Source organism: Triticum urartu, chromosome 4A (genome assembly GCF_056163025.1).
Source record: "Triticum urartu cultivar PI428250 chromosome 4A, HENAU_Tu73, whole genome shotgun sequence".
In the NCBI taxonomy this organism is placed as follows: Eukaryota; Viridiplantae; Streptophyta; class Magnoliopsida; order Poales; family Poaceae; genus Triticum; species Triticum urartu.
This window is the reverse complement of record NC_141876.1, coordinates 590,045,876-590,066,925: the sequence shown is the minus strand read 5'-3', so window position 1 is coordinate 590,066,925 and position 21,050 is coordinate 590,045,876. Positions and strand designations below refer to the sequence as shown.

The window sequence follows — 21,050 nt, the reverse complement described above, 5'->3', positions numbered from 1 at the left end:
TCCTATAAATTATGTACTCACAAAATCCCTAGACATAGGAAGTGGGTTAGATTTAAAGATGCTAGTCATATTCTTCATGATGCTCTCTTTATATTTTAATTCTTATCTTTTATGTGAGCATCATTGAAATCATCATGCCTAGCTAAAAGGCATTAAAGAAAAGCGCTTGTTGGGAGACAACCCAATATTTAACTTTACTGTTTTTGTGTGTTCTCATGGTTAAGATAATGTAGTAACCATGTTTTATAGCTTTTGTTTCAATAAAGTGCCAAGTAAGACCTTTGGGAAGACTTGGGTGAAAGTTAATGTGATCTTGCTATAAAAAACAGAAACTTTGCGCTCACGAGATTAGCTGCCATTTTTTACAGAAGAGTGATTTGGTGCTGATTCTTTTTGCAGAAGATTAATAGACCAATTCCTCACATCCACCAATTTATTTCATAATTTTTTGAGTAGCAGAAGTATGGTAAGTGTTCAGATCATTACAGACTGTTCTGTTTCTGACATATTCTGTTTTCATTGCATAGTTTGCTTGTTTTCTAGTTTCTATGGTTTATATTCCTCAATATAAATTGTAGAAATGATATGGTCCAGTAGGCATTGTGTGAGAACAATTATGAACCTTGTCTTTGACAGTACCAAAGTGAATGGTTTACTCTTTATCGTACTAACCTATCTCATGAAGTTCCGTTAAGTTTTGTGTGATTGAAGTTTTCAAGTTTTGGGTGAGATATCAATATGAGGAGAATAAGGAGTGGAAAGACTCTAAGCTTGGGGATGCCCAAGGCACCCCAAGGTAATATTCAAGGAAGACTCAAGCACCTAAGCTTGGGGATGCCCCGGAAGGCGTCCTCTCTTTCGTCTTCAAAACTATCGGTATACCTTACACGGAGCTATATTTTTATTCGTCACATGATATGTGTTTTACTTGGAGCGTATTTTCAATCTTACTTGCTGTTTGAATAAAATCATTGGATCTGAATTATTAAATGAAAAAGAATCCTCCCATGGCTAGTTAATTATTTGACTACTCAGTGTTCTTCACTTATATCTTTTTGGGGTAGTTTGTCATTTACTCACGTGCTTCAAGTATATCCTATGAGTAAATGGTTGAATGAATTGAATATCATAAATCTGAATTTATAAATGTTTCATATGCTTACACCATGGGGAGTAATGACTTCACATAGAATAAGTATAGGTAGTAAACTTATTGAAAGTTAGCAAACGTAGAATTGGTTACTTGAACAATTCATGAAAGAATATTGAAGGAAGAGAGATTTCACATATAAATATACTATCTTGGACATTTTTTGTAATTGTGAGAACTCATTAAAATATGACATGCTAAAAGGTTGATGTCGGACAAGGAAAACAACGTAATGGGTTATGTTTTCTTATATCCGAAATAAAGTATATTGTTTTGGATCATCCAACATGTTGAGCTTACTTTTCCCCCTCATGCTAGCCAAATTCTTTGCACCAAGTAGAGATACTACTTGTGCTTCCAAACATTCCTTAAACCAGTTTTGCCATGAGAATCCACCATACTTACCTATGGATTGAGTAAGATCCTTCAAGTAAGTTGTCATCGGTGCATGCAATAAAAATTGTCTTCTAAATATGTATGATCTATTAATGTGGAGAGAATAAGCTTTATACGATCGTGTGATGTGGAAGAAATAAAAGCGACGGACTACATAATAAAGGTCCATATCACAAGTGGCAATATAAAGTGATGTTCTCTTGCATTAAGATTTTGTGCATCCAACCATAAAAGCGCATGACAACCTCTGCTTCCCTCTGCGAAGGGCCTATCTTTTACTTTTATCTTCTACCATTATGCAAGAGTCATGGTGATCTTCACCTTTACTTTTTACATTTTATTCTTTAGCAAGCACATTGTGTTGGAAAGATCCTGATATATATATTGGATGTAAGTTATCATGAACTATTATTGTTGACATTACCCTTGAGGTAAAACGTTGGGAGGCAAAACTATAAGCCCCTATCTTTCTCTGTGTCCGATTAAAACTTTGAACCCATAAATATCACGTGAGTGTCAGCAATTGTGAAAGACTAAATGATAGTTGAGTATGTGGAGTTTGCTAAATCAAAGCTCTGACATAGACCCTTCCTGAAAATAAGATGAATTGCAATTGTTCGATGACTGAGAATATAGTTTGTTAGTTTTAAGAGAGTTTATGATCTATACTTTAACATGTGAATAGCTTGTTACTTGATCATGAAAAGTTTTATGAAAATGAGCTACTGTTATGATATATAATGATGCTAGAAAAAGTGATTGGAACTATCATTGATGAAACTTATGCACTTGCTAGCATTCACACTTCATAAATTATTTCTTTATCATTTACCTACTCGAGGACGAGCAGGAATTAAGCTTGGGGATGCTGATACGTATCCAATGTATCTATAATTTATGAAGTATTCATGCTATTATGTTATCAACCTTGGATGTTTTATATGCATTTATATGCTATTTTATATGATTTTTGGGACTAACCTATTAACCTAGTGCCCAGTGCCAGTTTTTGTTTTTTCCTTATTTTTGAGTTTTATAGAAAAGGAATATCTAACGGAGTCCAATTGACGTGCCAATTTTTGACGATTTTTTATGGACCAAAAGAAGACCCCGGAGTAAAAGAGTTGGGCCAGGAGAGTCTCGGGGCATCCACGAGGGTGGGGGGCGCGCCCACCCCCCCCCCCCCCCAGGCGTGTGGTCCTGCCTCGTGGACGCCTCGGGCACCTCCTTGACGTGAGACCGACTCCAAAAATTCCTATAAATACAGAAACCTCGGAAAATTAACCTAGATCGGGTGTTCCGCCGCCAGAAGCCCCCGTAGCCACCGAAAACCAATCTAGGCCCTCTCTGGCACCCTGCCGGAGGGGGCCGTCATCACCGGAGGGCATGGAGGAGGATCCCGGAGGGGCCATCATCACCATGAAGGCCAAGGACCAGAGGGAGAACCTCTCCCCATCTAGGGGGGAGGCCATGGAGGAGGAAGTACAAGGGGCAGAACCTCTCCTCCTCTCTCTCGGTGGCACCGGAGTGCCATTGGGAGGGGAATCATCGCCGCGGTGATCGTCTTCATCAACATCACCATCATCATCATCACCCTCATCTTTTTTATGCGGTCCACTCTCCCGCACCCCGCTGTAATCCCTACTTGAACATGGTGCTTTATGCCACATATTATGATCCAATGATGTGTTGCCATCCTATGATGTTTTGAGTAGATATCTTTTGTCTTTGGGTTGATTGATGATCTAGATTGGTATGAGTTGTATGTTTTACTTTGATGCTGTCCTATGGTGCCCTCCGTGTCGCGCAAGCGTGAGGAGTTCCCGCTGTAGGGTGTTGCAGTACGTTCATGATTCGCTTATAGTGGGTTGGTGAGTGACTGAAACACAAACCCGAGTAAGGGGGTTGTTGCGTATGGGAATAAAGAGGACTTGATGCTTTAATGCTATGGTTGGGTTTTTACCTTAATGATCTTTAGTAGTTGCGGATACTTGCTAGAGTTCCAATCATAAGTGCATATGATCCAAGTAGAGAAAGTATGTTAGCTTATGCCTCTCCCTCATATGAAACTGCAATAGTGATTACCGGTCTTGTTAACGATTGCCTAGGACAATTCCGCACACCGATCCACCATCATTCCACACTTGCTATTTATAATATTTAGTAATATATTCTAACTTCATGATAACAACACCTACTTTTATATTTTACCTCTCCAATATCATGCAAAGTTATCCACTTCATACCCACAACATAGTTTTATTTCTCGTTGCTAGTTGGAAGCAAACGTTCGGTGTACGTAGAGTCGTATCAGTGGCAGATAGGGCTTGAGAGAATATTGATCTTACCTTTAGCTCCTTGTGGGTTCGACACTCCATACTTATCACTTCCACCTTTGGAAATTGCTACGATGATTCCTTGCACTTGGGGATTATCACCTGCTATTGATAATTAGTTACCTATCATTACTGCTTAGTTGTCTAACTTTGCAGATTAGTTGCCTACAATTGTGAATTAGTTACCTACAATTGTGAAGCTGCTTATCATTGTGTTTTTCCTAAGTTGTCTAAAACACTATGAAGTTACCTATCGGTGATGCTCGGATGACTGGCATTTTAAGATCGTTATGCAACCCGAATATCAAATAAAAAAGGTCAGCAACTTTTGGGGTGTTTTTGTGCAACTCCAGTGCATTCAACAAGCAACTCATGTGTGTTTTCCATCATTATATCTGGAGATTTCAATAATTTTCATGGGCAACTCATGCAAAAATTATGAACAACTTGTGTAGGCTTGTGGGCAACTGTCTAATCTGCCCCTATGAAACTTCTCATCACCCCCTATGCAACTTATCATCTGTCACTACTTATGCAACCAGCCAACACCCACGACTTGGCTAGCCAACACCCAAACACACTCCCCCAGAAAAGGAAAGAATAAGGCTATCACACCATCCATCTCCACATAGTTTTGAAATTTGAAATCATGATAGACAACTTATATCCCACTCAAACGTTTCAACATTGTAGACAACTTAGGTCCCTTGATGGACAACTTTCATACTATTTTAGGCAACTGGGGTGTGTAGGCAACTTCGTAGCTATATAGGCAACTTGGTTTCTGAGACAGGCAACGTAGAAGCCATGTTAGGCAACTTTCCACTCCGTGGTAAGCAACTTTCACAATATCGTAGGCAACTAAACTATCGACAACTTAGTTTTTGATGTATGCAACTTAGCAACCATGGTAACCATCTATTAGACTATTGCACACAACTATTAGTAGGCTAGTAGGTGAATCACTAATACACACAATGCACTTCATCTAGCATCAAAGTTGCTCCAATTTAGCACTAAAGTTGCCTCATCTAGCATCAAAGTTGCTTTAAAAAAGCATCAAACCATATTCATATGGGATCTAGGTGAATCATCAATTTCTTGTAATGAAATTAATGCATCTTATGTCATCGTTGGGTTCATATGGTTGGTCGGACGAGTTCGTGAAAGATCAACGTACTATAGTGGATGAATCTTTCCTTATATGGGCAACTTAGGATGATGTTAAGCTACTCTTTAGTCATGGCACACAACTTAGGATATTGGCAGCCTACCTCGGAAACTAAGTTGCGTATAATACTATCAACTTGGAGGCGAAACTAGTTATGGTAGAATACTTGCTAGTTATGATAGAAAACTTAGAGGTGAACCTAGTTAACCTGGTGGTATGGTAATCAACTTTGAAGGAATTTTCGATGATAGGCATTCATACTACACAGACTAATTAGAAGTTGCTTTCCTATAGCACTAAAGTTGCTTCTGTAATATTCAAAGTTGCTCCCAAAAAAAGTTAGTCAAAACATACTCATATATATATATATATATGAGATCTAGTTTTGAAGAGCTCGTCGCCAGGAACCTAGCGGTGAAATCAGATCTTAATTTTGATACTCGGTTCAAAAGTTATAGCTTTTAAAAATTTGAAACACGCATTAAATGCATGCACGTGATATCTTGCTGAGAAAATCACGGGATGGGATGGTACGCGGATACGTCGGGGACCATGTGCTTTCCATGCGTGTTAATCCTCTCTGTGGACCCCATGACTGGGTTGACTTAATTGCACTTTGTATTAGCCACATGTCGGAAAGGAAATTGGCGGACATGAGCGTGCGCTCAAGAAGACGATCCGGCGCAACTGCGCGTTTAAGAATTCGGGTATATGTATTCGTCCGTGAGGCTAAATACAACATCCAACACATTACGCCAATCCTCCCTCTCTATCCCATCTAACTTCCTTTTTTTAATCCTACCATTCCATTACGGAATTTAGTTCCCTTATGAAGTCTCTATTGGTCTTATTCTTATTGTGCGCCTTGTGGGCACGTTTGGATCCGTGAAGGCAATCGCTCAGATCTTCCCCTAACCCAACACGGGAACGGACCGGAGGCAACCGCAGCATGAGGGATGTCCGTGTCTCGTCGCAAGGCTCATTTTGAGTTTTGGGTCATAGGGCGGGCAGTGCAGTCCGGGGCACAAGGGTCCTGGTACCAGGTGCGAAGAACCCCGGAGGTGACTACAATGAGCAAAAATGTAACTCACCAGCCTAAACGACGAGCAAACACTCGAACGTGAGAGCAAGGGATCACCCAACAAATGGACGAGCTCCAAGGAGGGAGGAGAGAGGGAGGCAAGAACTATGCTTTAAGAGAAGTGGCGGTCCGAATCCACTCTGAAAAAATAAAATAACAGATTAAGCCGTACCGTAAGGGGGCATTCTCCACACGGGACGGGGCCAAGGCCTTCATGTATGGGTGACAGATCGGCCATAAGAGTACTCCGGGATATACACCAGGGCAACTAATGTTGAGCATACGATGATGCCGCCCGTTTTCATTTCGTGAAAGTCCCCGGCAGAGGAAAGGGCTGTAGGTGATGGCGCGTTCTGCTTCTTAGGGCGATGAAATCGTTCCTATGGGATCGTGCATGGCAGCTGGTATAGATGATGATGAAAGGCAGGCCGCTTGAACTGGGACCTATTCTCATAATAGGCAGCAAGCAAAGCTAAATAGGAAAGGGGGCGACTGATGAATGTCTTTTTGGTCAGAAATCAAAAAGGGTGGAATTTGGAGCTAATATGGCTGGCTACAAGTATAGCCAAAGAAAGATGAGACGAGACGGACTGTCAGAGGACGCACCGGGACTACCAGGGGAAAGCTAACATAGATATCTATTCTCGGCGCGCATATTCGAGATTTAGAATCTCTTTCCGACCAGGCCAGGCCGAATCGGGCCACCACTTGGGATGGGAATGGCTCAGCTCACATGCATCATTTGATGAAAACACTCCAGTCCAGTCGCCTCCGATCAGTGGCTTGTCAACCACCGGAACGTAGCTCCTCACCAAATGCCCCTGCGTTGGGGCAACACAGCACATGACTAGTTCGCTCAAGGACCACACCCTCTCGAGAGCAGGATGCCGACCGAGATGGAGCGCCAACCTAGACTTTCCTAGGGCTTGCCTTGCCCCAACATCTAAATAAAGGGCGGGCGCCGAAAAGGAAGCAGTGACGCCTTTTCGACGAAAGCTTAGCTTGGTAGGCACAGCTTACTCACCCTACTCCCTTAGACAATGCAATGCTCTGAACACGAAAGTTTGCACTTCAGCCCTCTTCTCCCATGCAGAGTCGAAGGCAACGCCTCGGATAAAAGCACGGACGAGCCACATGCGGGGAAACTTGCACGTGTGGTTCTGGCCGGGGACCCCGGTATACTGTACTGATATGTGTAGGTCCCTGTAATTCGAGTGAGATTGTCATGGCGCAAAAGCAGATATGGTCCGGTATTCCCTTGTTCCCTGTATTGGTTATGTTCCTTATTCCTCGTCTAGCAGAAACTAATCGAGCTCCGTCTGATCTCCCAGAAGAGGAAGCTGAATTAGTTGCAGGCTATAATGTAGAATATGCGCGGGATGCGATCCTTAATAGTTCACTGTTGGCGGAAGCCAATGTCTCGGGGACTCATTCTGACTGAAACAAGGGGTGGGTCTTTACCAACTTCCAAATCCAAGCTAGATTTAGGGGAAAAAAAGAGGGGCAGGGCACTCTTCATTCTTCATTCGAAACTCATGAATGTCAGGTCGGAGGTTTTTGCCTTGTTATCAAAAAGGGGAGTTGGGTAAAGCAAACTCCCTCCTTGGACGAGCACGGTGCTTAGTCAAGTAGAACCGGGTTGCGCTGCTTGATGCTCCGATCGAAAACAAATCAGTGGGGCCATGCCGGTACGACAGAATATCCGTTAGAAAGGTCGATCCCCCCCCCCCCCCCTTTGATTTTTTTTAGTGAAAAACCGGGCCGAGCTTGTATTGCACCATAAAGGAACATATATAAACAGTATTGCCAATACCCACTAATGTGAGTGTGAGCCTAAATATAACTTCCTAAATGACACATACCCTCCTGGTAAAATAAATAAATGACACATACCCAGGAAAAAAAGGAAGAATATAATTTGATTAGCAGACCTTTTTTAGGCCAAACTTCTACATCCATTCACAAGGTCTGGGTCCATCCATGAAATCGCTCCCCTCTCGCCGCCGGTGGCAAGGGCCTCGGACGTTTCAAAGAACGTGATTCCTGACCTGTGTCATCCAACAAAATCATTGCGACGGGCTTAGCCTAAAGCATCTGAAACTGAAAGCCATTTTGATAGCAAGAGCAGGTAGGTCTAATTTGCGGACAATTGATTTGGATGAGCAATTTATGTCCTGCCAACACTACCAACAAGCAGGAAACGGCAGTTGCTTAAAAAGGCAGGCACTTACTAGTAGTGTTTACTCCTCGACAGAAACAGAACTGACGGCTGAACACTACACATCACATTCATCCGCATAAACAGCCTGCGAAAGAATAACTCACATGCTGGAGCGGTACAAGCTTCAGGTCTCCAAGCAGACAACTTTCAGGAGGAGGACGTCCGGCCAGGCTAGTTTGTCTCAGGGCAGCAACAAACAGCCCCTTGAGTCCTTGACCCATTGCATAAATATGCCTAGACTCCCTAGTTCCAAGCATAAAAGGTATTCCTGGATTGCCATCTTTGCGTACCTCTAGTGTTGTTAACTGGTAGACAATGAACGGAATGCTGGAGAGAACCACAGTTAAGCACACATATGATATCTGAACAGGTAGACGGTTGCACAACGAAGTGGCAAAGTTTTCATGAATAAGTACCAGGAATATTTATCAACAGCATGAGCAATAAAAACATAGACATCTACTCGGTGGTGTTAGAGCAACTCCAATGGGGCGACCCATTTTGTCCGCCCGTGTCCGTTTGGGTCGGCGTGGACAAAAGTGGCGGCCCAACGCGCCGATCCAAACTCAAATCGTGCCCGCCTGGCGTCCGCGCCGACCCATTTCCGGCCCAAAATTGCACCTGGAATGCGTCGGCGTGGGCGCGAAGCGAACGCGCCGCGCGTCTCCTCGCCGTCCGCCGCGTCCCCACCTGGCGGCCACCCAACTGCCACCGGTCGTCTTATTTATGACGACCACCAACAGCGGGCCCACGCGTTAGCCAGTGCGCGCGTCCTTTTTTAATCACGCGTGCGGCGGGGTCGGCCTCATCCACTTCTCCCGTCCACATCTGGCCCCCCACTACTCCCTTTGCTTCCTCGCCGGCGACCGCAAACCCTAACGCGCGCCATGGGCCTCTTCGGCACCGGCAATGGCAAGGGCAAGGGCACCCCCGGCGCCTCGTCATCCCATCCTCCCCCTCCCCCTCCACCGCCGACGCGTTTCCGCCCTGAACGCCGGCGCCTGCACATCCCGGTGCACCAAGCGCGGTGGCACTGGGAGTACAGGCAGCCCCTCCCCTACCCCGACGTGACGCTGCCGCACCATTGGCATTTGGATCCAAACCGGATCCCGGTGCCGGCGGTTCCACGGTCCCAGCGGGCGCACGACGACGAGGTGCGCCGGCGCCGCGCGCTGCTCACGCCGGAGCAACATCGGCTGCCCGAGTACGCCGCCGACTCTCCTAACTGGGAGGCTTGGTTCGCCCTCGAACACGAGGAGCAACGGCGCTCGGGTGTCGACGCCGTCCCACCGCCGTTCCCACCGCCGCCCCCGGAGGTAGAGCCGGAGGACATGGAGGCGGAGTACCAAGCCGCCCTCGAGGAGGCCCTGCAGCACGCGCTGGAGGCTAGCCGCATCGAGGAGGACGCACACTGGGATGGGCTGAAGCAAGCCCTTGCCCTGTCGGCGGCGGGGGACTCCGTCCACACCCCGCTCTTCGTGCCGCCGCCTCCACCGTCGCCGCCCGTCCAGCCCAAGCCGGAGCCGTCGCCGTCGCGTAAGCGCTCCCCGCCTCCACCCACTTGGCCGGAGGAGGCCTACTCGTGGACGGGCCAGTACCGTGAGTGGGTGAGCGCGCCTCCTGCCCACTTCGTCGCGACGCCGGAGGAGGAGGCGGCCCACCTCGAGCGATGGAAGGAGCACTGACTCCGCCAGAAGCAGGCCGACGACGAGGAGCAAATGCGCTACGAGGCCATGCTCCAACGCGACGCGGAGGCGCTCCAGCTCGAGGAGGAGGAGGAGCGCGTGCGGCTTGCCGCAATGCCGCCACCCCAGCAGACGCCGGAGGAGGCTACCCTGGCAGCGTACCAGGCGGCGTTCGGGTGGGCTGGCCCTGCTCCGGTCTTCATCGACCTCACCGACAACGGCGTCGAGGGCAAGGGCAAGGCCGACGACGTCTAGGGCAGCGTGCGGGGCGACAGCAGGCGGGCGCAGACTTTTTTAATGTTTTATTTAATGTTTATTAGATTTAGGTGGACTTTGGCCGGCGTTTGACCGGCCACTTTATGTTTAATTATGTTTATTTTATGTTTATTTCGTGCAACTTGTTTTTTTTTCACGCCGGCACATTTGGGTCGGCCTCCCCGTTGAGCGGTCAAGCCGACCCATTTTAAAATACGGACGCGCACGCCCGCCTGGCCGACCCAAACGGACAAAAAGCAGACAAAGCGCGCGTCCGTTTGGGTCGCCCGTTGGAGTTGCTTTTATTTGCCACATACATGTGCATATATTCTATACAAGCTATGTCAAACATACAATGCCAGATCCAGCGTTGATGTCTGCTGGTTGAGGCAGCTGCTTGTCAGAGAGGGAAAGGGGTTGGAGGAGTGAGGGCAGGGGAAGGGCTGCAACAAGTCGACGCACCCACAACATTCATCCACTAAGAGTCAGCGAGAGAAATCCTGACACAATAGTCAATGCAGTCAATTTCAGAGACACGTGACAAAGCGCTATTGGCCTAAAATCGCCTCTAAGAGGGTTGACCTTCTCTTCTTGAAAGGGAGCTTTAATTCATTTGCACAAATAGTGACTGGACTCCCTACTCCCGAGCACAAATAAGTGGTATAATATATGCATTCTTGGACTGCCATCTTTGCACACTTCTATTTATTGTCTGAACTGGTAGACAAAGTATGGAAGGCTGGAAGAACCAAAGGATAATCGCACACATGAAATCTGAACAGGTAGACAGTTGCACAACGAAATTGCAAACTTTTCATGAATAAGTACCAGAAATATTTATCGCCAGCATGAACAACAAAATCATAGGCATCTACTCTGTGGTGTTATTTGCCACATACATGTGCATAAATTCTACAGCTATGTCAACACAAATAGAGATACAATAAGGAACAGGAGAAACTTCAACAGTGGTTTAATAGAACAACTGGAAACTCTAACAAGAGGGACAGGGATAAAAAATATTAGGAAATCAAAACTACAGAACTAACCAGTGCTACTCATTATTCGGATCTGCACGAGGATGCATCCTGTTCCACATATACATTGCCATCGAATAGACACCTAATAGAGCAATCGTCAGATGCTCTGAACTGTTGGCCTTGATGCTCACTCGTCCAGTTAGCTTGTTGTTCACATCAACATGAACTGCCATGTTTGAAGTCCTTCCCACGGAGAACTGGGTATCCAAGTTTGCAGCCGTAGTCCATTCTTTATGCCACCTTACCAGTGATGCACCCAAAGTTGCAAGGCCTAGGCCCATAATGGGATAGTCTTTTTGAAGCAGGTTCAGCACCACGTTCAGTCCATGCGCAGTATCACCTTTCACGGACACAGCACCAGCGTTTGCTACCAGTGTTAACCAATTACCAACTGAAAGTTTGTCTTCAAGCTTTGCTCCAGTTATCATGGTGTTTCCTGCTAAAGTCATGGACAGACCTCCAGTAGTGGCATTGTTCTTGGCGTTCCTGAACTTGGTTTCCCCCCTGAGTGTGTAAGCAAGCTGGTCCATCATGGTTTGTATGTCGAAGCCTGCAAGGGTTGAAGCATACTCGCTATGCTTAGCTGATATCGAGGACTCCGAATGAATGGTGAATTCCCTCTTGTCCTTGTTAACTTGGACCCACATAGAAGCTGGAAATGTTTTGGCAACTTCATGGCTGTATTGGAGGCTCACACCGTCAAACCCACAGTCATGATCCCATCCTTCAGGGTTGGTAACAGCACGTGCCAGAAGGTTCGTTGCAGGCTCAAGACACCGATAGCGAAATACCGGGTCATCAGAATCAAATGAAGATGGCAAGGCCCAGTCTGGCATAAGAGATCTCTCGTTGTCATACTCGTCATCAGGATGATCATTGCCCACAAGTACATCATGATCATTGCCCTCACTCTTCTTCATTTCCTTTGATCTTCTGCGCTGTTCCTTCAACTGCTTCTTCTGAAGAAGCTTGGTTCGGTAGTCATACTCATCGAAATACAGTTTCTGCTGCTCTTTGGAGAGTTTTGCAACCTGTGATTTACTTAATGGCTTAAAGGGAGGAAGTTGGTCATACTCTTCATCCTCTTGATCGTCATCCAACAATTCATCAGGATCAACATCTGAGTCCACACTCTCAACCTTCTGTTCATTTGCACGCCTGGGGTGCTCTTTAGATTGCAACAAGGATGATAAGAAGTAAGGAAGTGGAGGCATCTGGCGACGGAGATCAAAGAGGCTTGGAGGAGCAGCACGGCGGGTTGAAAGAGTATCAATCTCAGCAACCATCTTCAGTGAGTAGCACAGGAGGAGGAGCAGACGCTTCCAGATAAGGCCATTAGGAAGCACCTTTTCACCCTCCATGTTCCTCCGACAAAGGTGATGATTTTCCACAAGAGCGACTGGATTCTCAATCCGAGCATCATTAGTGGTCTGTCTGATGCTTTGCTGAAGCGCATGAGTCCGATGGGTCACAATCATCTCAAAGTTAATTGGGGAGCCACTAGGTCCTTCAGGAGGAGGATCTGCTGCTGAGTGAGTAAGAGTGATAATGGCCTTGGACCATATTGGCAGGCCTAGGACACTGGTAATACATTGCAATAGGGACAGGTCGTCAGCACCCTGCCGTTGGGTATCGATCCGATCAACATACAAAACAATGTCAGGGGGGCATTTCTTGATATACTTCTTAACAGACTTGAGCATTTTCCTGTTTGATTTTTCATCCCTAACTGTAGTCCCAAGTCCTGGAGTGTCAATGACACGAAATTTAACACCACCAACAACTCCAGTAATCTCCTTCACGGAACATGTTGCTGGGAGAAAAGCATTTGTTTTGGATTTATCCTCGCCAAAGATGGAGTTTATTGTTGCACTCTTTCCCACCCCTGTCTTCCCAAGGACCAATACATTGCAGGAGAATTCCAAGTCATCTATTCCCTCTGCCTCAAGCTGCAAAGCCCTGCTCCAGGCATTCTCAAGCTCGGAGGAATGGTTTGCCATCCTTATGCGCCTGAAGCCTTCGACGAGACTGAGCCGATATAACACCTGTACAGGTACCTGATGTTCGGTGTCATACCCTAATCTATACACAAGACGCAGATACTTGATTCGTGCCATGTCCACCTTTATGTACAACTTCTTCTCCTCATCAGTCATCGTGCTCTCCGGGTCAGCAATTGCATCCACCGCATGAGTAGAAGCCACACTTGTCCTAGGGACACCGACCACGGTATGGGATGGTCGGATGGAATCAGAGGTTTCAACTGGAAACACCTTGGCCTTGCCCTGTGCAGGTGATCTGTTTGCCGCCCTGAGAAGCTCAGCTAAAGCTGCATAATCAAAAAGCTCAGTCTCCTTTCCACTCAACTCCTCAACTTCATAATCACCATCCAGCTGATCCTCATCTGAATCATCCAGACCAAAGTGTGTGCCCTTGGAGGCAGGCACACTGTCCTCCATTTCTTTTCCAGGAGATTCCAAAGCATTGTTTGTCCCAACGATTGGTGCAGACGCAGGTTCATCAGAAAGTTCATAATCGCCATCAGTTTCACCATCCACCTTGTGATGGCCACCTTCAACAGTAAACTGTGAGCTATCAACATTGGTATGAACTTCCGCAGGCTCAACGGTGGCATCTCTTGTGGCAACATGTTCAGGGCTGGCATCTTCAGAATGTGTGACAACCTCATGCTTGGGCGTGGTATCTTTCGCATCAGAATCAGCATTGTGAACTTCAGGGCCAATACCTTCTGCTTCTGTAGAACTGACCACATGAGGCAATTCAGCAACCTCATGCTTGGGTGTGGTATCTTTTGCATCAGAGTCATCATTGAGAAGGTCAAGACCAGCATCTTCTTCTTCTTGAGAAGAATTCACCGCAGGAGGCAATTCCACGACAACTTGCTCCTGCTGAGACCCCCCAGCATCCCCCTCTGAAGCATCCACAATGCGGGTGCCACCAGCGTCACCAATGGAAGGCTCAAGCTCCACAATGTTGACAGCCTGAGCACCAGAATCCTCAGCTCCCTGTTTACCACCATTCACCAAGGAGATATCCGAGAGATTTACCAAATCACTGAACGCAGCGCCGTCGTCCAGCACGCTCATGGAGCTGACGAAGCTCCCATCCAGCGAGCCCTCGGCGACCGCGCCCGCGGAGGCCGCAAAGACGCCGCCATCCTCCTCCAGCCCGCTCCCCGCTCCGGCGTCGATGAACACGTCGGCGGCGGCCTCCTCCTCCTCGGCCCCCTCCGCCGCGCCGAAGTACTCGCTCTCCCCGGAGGACGCGGAAGAGCCGCCCCCGGCCGCGGAAGCGGGGGGCGAGGGGGCCGTGGCCTCGTCGGAGGAGGGGGAGGGCGGCGGCGGGGGCACCCGGGCGATGCGGAAGAAGCCGTTGGAGACCTCCTCGAGCACCTCGTCCCCGGACGAGCCGGCGGCGTCGTCGAACAGGTCGGCGTCGTCGTCCGTGGAGGAGGAGAGCTGCGCGGCCACCCGCGGCGCGCCGAGGACGGGGCGCGGGCGAGGCTGGGCCACGGGGGGCGAGGTCGATGGCGAGCGGGACGGGGACGCGGCGCCGGAGGAGAGCGAGGATGCGTACCCCTCGTCGTCGTCGCCGGAGTCGTCGAAGGAGGTGAGCGGCGCGCGGATGAGGAACGCCATGCCGCCGCGCGTGGCCGGGCCGGCGGAGGGAGGCGGCGGCAGCCGAGGTGGGATAAAAATCGAGTCTTTTACGGCGGGCGGGTTTGTTTATTGGCCTCGGGTCTCCGTCCGGGAGTAGTGGTGGCAGTTGCGAGGCCGAGGGTTGAGGAGGACCGGATTCCGTCCGTCGGGTTGGTGGTGGTGAGACCGCAGCCGCAGGGTGGATCGATGGATCTTGGATGGGCTAGGGTTTGGATCTTTCGAGGTAAGAATTGGACTCTTGTTGGAGGGAAATTTGGGGTTTTTCTTCGGCTCCCCTCCTCCTTGTGTTGGACCTTTGTGGCTCTGGCCATAGGATCTTGTGGTGCCTGGTGATTTTACTTGCTTAGGATTATCATCTTTTTTTCTTCTTGTTGCCTTGCATTGGAGGGTTTGTTTAATAATTCTTGGTGGTGAGGTGGTGGACGTGTACAACAAGGTGTTTCTTTTAAAGACAAGTTGTTCTTTTTCTTTCTTGTGTGGAAGGAAAATTTTAATTAATGAGAGGCAGAAAAATACGTAAAAATAAGTTTAGCATGTTCCTTTTGAAAGGTTGCCATGTCTTATTTATCCAAAGCTATAGGACAAAACCGACACACCTTCGATAGCTTTTAGGGCCTAAAGCTGCATTTTCGAAGTTATATGACTAAACTGACACATCCCCGATAGTTTTATGAATTATGACGCATTTTACTCTTTATTCAATAAGGCAGGTTACATCACATGATGAGATGATCATCATTGTCAAGTCCATTCCATCCAACCGTCTTTGAGCTCCTTTTTTGCTATATTTCTTGGAGCATGTGTCTCAAACTGGATTTTTTTTATCCTTCCCCTTAATATTTCAAAATTCTATATCATTTACTAGGTATTTGATTTAATATGAGGTGGTTCCTCCTAGTCAATGTGAAATTTAATTGTTGTTTTCATTTACACCGCACAGTCTTGATATTTTAAATGGAACCCTCCCTTGTCAATGCCTTTGTTTGAACCTCTAGATTTCTTGGCAAATATTATGCTTAGTACATTTTATTTATTTATTATTGTTAGGATTGCTTCCGTGTGGTTGAGAAGGTGTAATTATTTGTAGAAGATGATATGAATGTATAAGTTACATACATGGATGATAGTGTTGGTTAAAGTTACATACATGCATCATAGTGTTGGTTAAACTCTACACTCCTAGGAATCATCGACTCTTGTTTCCCAAATGAAAGTAAACTGAAGTCTTGATATTTGCATTATGTGGTAATGTTGTTATGATAAATGTCAAAATTTGCCTCTTTATTTTCGCAAGCTCGTTATCGTGAACCATATTTATTAGGAAGATGGGCCAATTGTTCCTATATATATTTGCTTTGCTAAGGTATCCACCATCCACCAGCTGTCCCTTCACCTGCAGATCCCCGTTTCTCTTGCTCATAATGGTGAGAGCAGCACCATCTCGAATAAACTTGTCTTAGATGTTTCACCATGTCAATAGTTGATGTGGTGTCGTCAAGTAAATGTCCTCGTTTTCTTGCTCGTTGTTCACACTGGCGATATAAGTTATTTTGTGGGTCACTGGTGGTTTGCTATCTTTCATCATCAACATCTGGGACAAGATGTTGGTATAGGATCGGGATTTATGGTTCAACGACAGTGGAGTCGGCATTTCTTCTAACTTGCTTGTCTAGAAGCGATGCATTGAGATCTAAGCCAGGTTTGATGAGTTCATTCTGCTCCATTTGTTAAGTGCGAGAGCTATATCTACTCTGTCTCGCAATAGGTGATCGCGAGATGGGTCGTCCCAATATGAGTTCCTCGGGAACGGGTTTTAGGAAGCGTCTATGACCGATTCAGATCAGTTTTAGTAGCTTCCATATGGATTTTTTTTTCTTTTTTATGTGTGTTTTCTCTTTCGGTTTTCTATTTGATTTTGGTTTTCTATGTTTCTTTACCGATTTTCTTCCTGTGTTTTTTTCAATACATGTTGTAATGTTTCTTGAAGACATTTGGAATATTTTTATACACATTGGTCATTTTCAAATACATGTTAAATATTTTTTAGATACACATCGAACATTATTTAATGCCACAAAACAATTTTTAAAAATTACATGAACATTGTTTTCACTGTAGTAACATTTTTACGAATACATGTTACATTGTTTTCGAATAAATATAAAAATATTCAAATACATATTGATATCTGAATGGTATGAAATATATTCAAAAAATATGTAAATATTTATAAAAATGCATTAACATTTTTCAAAAAAATCATGAACATATTGTAAAACATGTGAACATTCTTAAATGATACGAATATTTTTCAAATGGTGCAAAATAATCCCTCCGTCCCATAATATAGTAGCATTTTTACACCTCCATCCCATAATATAAGAGCATTTTTGATGAAGTATTAAACTACATGAGCATTTTATTTATATTTTTCAATGTTTTCAAATGTCATGAACATATTTTCTGAAATATTTGAACATTTTTGAAATGTCACGGACATTTTTTTGAATGATATAAACTTTTAAAAAAATTGTGCGGACATTTGTTTTCACGGCATGAATATTTTTAAATGTGCGATGGACACTTTGCAAAATTGAAGTAACTGTTTTTGTAATATGTGTATTTAGTATATTTAAAAAATATAAAGAAATAAAGTTAATAGTAAAAAAAGAAACAGAATGAGGCCATCACTGAAATACTGATGTTACTAGTAGAACACCCGTGCGTTGCTACGGGCTTTTGAAACAGAATTACGATGTTAATAGCGGATTCTATGGCCATGTGTTGCTACGGGCTTTTGAAAAGAAGTTAAGATGCTAATGATGGAGCTAGCTAAAATAACCGAGAACAATGTCATCTCAGCTAACACGACAATCAGCTAACACACTTCATACTCTCAAATCCTCCACAAATGTCCACGGACGCGCCCGGTCAATGACCGAACAAGAGAGAAGGAAAAAAGGTGGCCCAACCACACCCCTCATACCATCTCTAATGTCATATACGTCCGGTTTGTCCGCAAACCCTCTATTGACACCATATATGGAGAGGATATGTGGGCTCGCGGACACGGTCCATCTTTCTTTCTTTTCTTTCTTCCTCTTCATCTCCACCAATAACATGCAAGTGAGGGAGAAAAAGGTGGAACATGACTGCATGCACAGACAAAAAATGGCTCAGAACGGATACAATCAGACACTGACCAGGCGCATCCATGGATGTCTAGGGGGCGGATTTTGTAAATCCAGCTATAGATGCTCTCTTCTTGACAACTAAATAAAACATGTTTTTTATTCCATAACATCATGAATACGATCCCACGGATACCTAACCCAAGTTTTATATATAACTTATTCGCACAACCCTCCTCCGCTAGCCAATGAGCGGATCCATAAGCCAAGCATCTCACCATGCCACCATGTACCCCTCCCTTGATCGCATGTAATTCTTTACCTCAGCGATAGGGCTATAGATTGAACTATCAATTTCTGAGCTTCTTAACTTAGAAGCCACCGTTTCTTGAGTCCGTCTTCAGGATAAGCTTTACCAAACTAATTAAATAAAAAAATACCATACCATATTCGAATGCATAAGAATTACCTGTTAGGCTAAAATTACAGAGAGCATAACTTCTCCCTCGATTCCAAGTTAATTAAAATCCAAAGCAAAACAAAACTATGTATAATGCCATTTGCTACTTAAGACCTATATATGCTGACAAAGAAAATATCGTTCTTTGTGCTCTATTTATTACATATAGAATAGTAGAAAAAATATTTGATTCAGAATTAACTTGGTTCAGAATTACAAGATCTTACACAAAGTAAATATCATTCTTTGTGTAATCAAACTATTTGATTCAGAATTACAAGATCATAGGCATTTAATTACAGAACCAATGAGGCCGTGTTGACTATTACTCCCTCCGTACGAAAATACAAAACATTTTTGCAATTCAATTGAACTGAAAAAAACGTCTTATATTTTGGTACAGAGGAGTATATCTGATCACTTTTGCAACCAAGATCTTCCTGATATACTTTTGCAACCAAGATCTTCCAGATATAAGCACGCACACTTTAAACCAGATCCGCACACCAAATGAAACAACCATTTCTCCCCTTTTCATTCTTCTAGAAATCCAGCAATGGAATTATGATATAAACTGCTATGTTACCTTTAGATATAGGGTCCTCCTTGAATTAACTACAAAAGAACGACAAGAGGAAATAATTAGATTCTTAGTACATGTCATCTCAAAACCTGCATAAAGCATGAAAATTATTAATTGTACCCAAGAAAAATGTGGGAACATCCTGGATAGTAAACTAAGTAGTAATTAACTATAAATCTAACACCTGGAAGGGTTCTGGTTATATAAAAAGTTACACTCTTATACAATGAGAGCAGATGGGAGCGGGTTTCACATTACATATTTCAGTGGCACGAGAATTATGCAACAAAAAATTGAAACTCTTAAGTAGGTAACTGGGCATAGAGTGCATGAAATAAGAAAGACACATGGCCTTCATTAGTATTCATATATTTCGTGTGTATTCGTTGCATATGAATTGGGTATATTATTTCTGGCTCTGAGATAAAAACCTATTAAGGATAATTCATAAGGACGAAAACGAAATGTCATAAATTACTGTTTAGGATATGCAACTGACGACAGAGAATTATTTCAACTACCAAGTTTGGTTCCAGTTCCATCCTTCAACACGAGAAGAGGCAAACAAAAATTGCGTATCAGTAACCATGTGAGAGAGTAGGTATACTTTTTTAAGATTAAACATTATAACAATAACAGCAATGACTTCTAATGCATTCCACATTTCTTGTGCTGACAATTGATCTGTGCTTATTCCCAATAACACGTTCTAGTTAACAAACTGATCTAATTAGTTGAACATGTGTCCCCTTTGCACACAATCAGAATCCACAATATAGTAAAACCGCAGCAGGCAACACCACGTTAACAAACAACTGATTTGATTTTGAATCATCTCTACTGAAAATACCATGCAGGTATGCACCAGGTCATAAGCCAATCTTCCTACTGTAAACAAACGACTCCTCCTCCCTGGGCCTCCTGCTCCTCATGTGTGAGGCCGTGCAGCTCATCGAGCTCTTCTCCTGCACATACAGTTTAAGCTTCAGTTCAGTTCAGCTTCAGAAGCAGCAAGAGACAACATGTCGAGTTCACATGTGCAGAGTACATACAAGTGGGTACTGTTGGGGGACGTAGTAATTTCAAAAAAAATTCTTACGCACACGCAAGATCATGGTGATGCATGGCAACGAGAGGGGAGAGTGTGATCTACGTACCCTTGTAGATCGACAACGGAAGCGTTTGGTTGATGTAGTCGTACGTCTCCACGGCCCGACCGATCAAGCACCGAAACTACGACACCTCCGAGTTCTAGCACACGTTCAGCTCGATGACAATCCCCGGACTCCGATCCAGCAAAGTGTCGGGGAAGAGTTCCGTCAGCACGACGGCGTGGTGACGATCTTGATGTACCACCGTCGCAGGGCTTCGCCTAAGCACCGCTACAATATTTTCGAGGACTATGGTGGAAGGGGGCGCCGCACACGGCTAAGAATATGATCACGTGGATCAAATTGTGTGTCTCTGGGGTGCCCCTGCCTCCGTATATAAAGGTTCAAGAGGAGGAGGCCGGCCGGCCATCATAGGGCGCGCCAGGAGGAGTCCTACTCCCTCTGGGAGTAGGACTTCTTCCCCAATCCTAGTTGGAATAGGATTCGCGAGGTGGAAAAGAGAGAGAGAGAAGGAGGGGGGCGCCGGCCCCCTCTCTCCTTGTCCTATTCGGACTAGGGGGGAGGGGCGCGCGGCCCAGCCCTGGCCGCCTCTCCTCTTCTTCCACTAAGGCCCACTAAGGCCCATATAGCTCCCGGGGGGTTCCGGTAACCTCCCGGTACTCCGGTAAAATCCCGATTTCACCCGGAACACTTCCGATATCCAAACATAGGCTTCCAATATATCAATCTTTATGTCTCGACCATTTCGA

General features: G+C 45.2%; 1 pseudogene; it reads right to left on the bottom strand.

Annotated features, from left to right (window-relative positions):
- Window positions 1–11,234: 11,234 nt before the first annotated feature.
- Window positions 11,235–15,227, bottom strand: LOC125553027 (translocase of chloroplast 101, chloroplastic pseudogene; annotated as a pseudogene).
- Window positions 15,228–21,050: the final 5,823 nt, after the last annotated feature.